Genomic DNA, 2500 nt, shown 5'->3' with positions numbered 1-2500 from the left:
GTCTAGTAGATTTCACCAGTAAAATCAAAATATAATTTGATGATAGAGAACATAACTGAATTTTTATACAAAATTCACTTGACTATCCCTTAAATCTAATTCATTCCTAGGTCCTGAAATACGGAAAACCTAAATATTCCTCAACAGAAGATAATATAAGTATATCCTAGACAAAGGTCATTTTACTGCCCTTAAAATATAGACCTTTAAATATAGTAAAACTAATATATCCTTAAACAACAGAGAATGTAATTATATTTTAGACAAAATTCACTTAACTGCCACTACAATCTAGTTAATTTCTAGGTTTTGCAATACATTAAAACGAAAATATTCTTCATTAACTGATAATATAATCATATTCAATACAAAATTCACTTGATTGCCCCTAAAATATAGTAAAACTAAAATACCCATTTTTAAAAACCAATCTAATTATATTTTCTGCAAAATATACTTGACTGCCCCTAAAATCAAGTTGATTTTAACGTCCAGCATTACAATAAAAAAGAAATATCCTTGAACAATAGAGAATATAATCATATTTCACTATAGATTCATTTAACTCTCCCTAAAATCCAATTGATTTCTAGGCCCTGCTATACAATAAAAATCAAATATCCTTGAACAATTGAGAATATAATCAAATATCACACAAAATCCACTTGACTTCACCTAAAATCCAGTTGATTTCCCAATCCTGATGAAACAAAACATCGCGTTCTATTTACATTTCCAGAATCACCGTGTCGAAAACTGTGACGAAATGAACGCAACTGAATTATTGTTTTGATATTGACGTCCAGTTTTTCCGAGCAGATCGGACCGAAAGAGATTAATTGCCAGGATGAAAAAGGCAACGTTACAAAACACTGTTGCCTTTGACGATTAATTAGTCTCATAGTTCTGTGTTTGTTTGTTTGGGTGGGATGGTAGAGAATTTACAAATGAAATGGGTTTAATGCATTTTGTGTGTGTGTGTGTGTGTGTGAAATTCCCTTAGGAGATTTCTATCTCTGTGTATCTGTCTGTCTGTTTCTTCCTCCCTCCCCGTCTCTCTCTCTCTCTCTCTCTCTCTCTCTCTCTCTCTCTCTCTCTCTCTCTCTCTCTCTCTCTCCTCTCTCTCTCTCTCTCTCCCTCTCTACTTGAATTTATTTTATATAGTATATATATATATATATATATATATATATATATATATATTTATCTATATAATGTATATTGTAGATAATATATATTTGTATAAACACATACACACATACACACTCACACACACATATATATATACTGTATATATATATATATTTATATATATATATATATATATATATATATATATATATATATATATTTATATACATATATCTTTAATATATATATATATATATATATATATATATATAGATATATATATATATATATATATATATATATATATATATATATATATATATGTATATATCCATACATATTCATGCATATTTATACATATATTCATACTTACACGGATATACACATATATAACACACACATACACACACACACACACACACACACACATATATATATATATATATATATATATATACATATATATACATACATATATGTATGTATACTACTATATTTAAGAATTTACTTGCTGAGACCACTATCTCATATACCAACTAGCACTGATCAATATCACGACTGATCGTGAGAGCCAATTGATAATTTTAAATTCAAACTACCCCTAATGAGCTAATATAGGATGATAATCAGCGCAATATTTTGTTCAAACAGAAATAAATTCCTACATAACATTAGTATCAAACCTTAATCCACATAGCTTCAACATTCTCAAAGCATAGAATTCATGCAAAATCATAATATACATACACTGTTAAAACACCCGTAATTTTAATATGAAATTCTCCGTAAGAATATACTGTTCTCCTCCGTATTTCAGTAAAATACAGGCGACCGTAATTTTTACCCTACTCTGTTATTATTTTTAACGGGTTGGTGACCGTAATATCACCCCTTAACGTCAATATATGCAATTTTAAATGCTAAATGTCTGGCAACATTTATTCCAATATTTTTACCGGTTTTTTTTTCATGCAAATTTTTAAAGTGTTCTTTAAAAGAGATTGCTCTTTCGCCATTTTTTCTCGAAAATTACCCCGATATAAAAAGTGTTTTCCAGATGTTCAAGAAGAGAATTTCAAGTACCCAAATGTTCAGAGTACCACAGCAGCGTCTGGTCTGGTAATTATGAACATTACAGTTAATGTAATTTGCGTAATTCTTATTTCAAGTTCAGGTCAGAGAAAGATTGCCAGGCGTTGACTGCCTCTTTAGACAATATTCTCTTTATTCTTTTGTAATATTTATGGAAATATTGCTAGGAATGTTCATCTTTTACTTACACACAAACACACAAACACACAAACACACAAACACACAGACACACACACACACACATATATATATATATATATATATATATATATATATA

Source organism: Palaemon carinicauda, unplaced genomic scaffold (assembly GCF_036898095.1).
Source record: "Palaemon carinicauda isolate YSFRI2023 unplaced genomic scaffold, ASM3689809v2 scaffold382, whole genome shotgun sequence".
Classification (NCBI taxonomy): domain Eukaryota; kingdom Metazoa; phylum Arthropoda; class Malacostraca; order Decapoda; family Palaemonidae; genus Palaemon; species Palaemon carinicauda.
The sequence above is the reverse complement of the archived record's forward strand: the minus strand, read 5'-3'. Positions refer to the sequence as shown.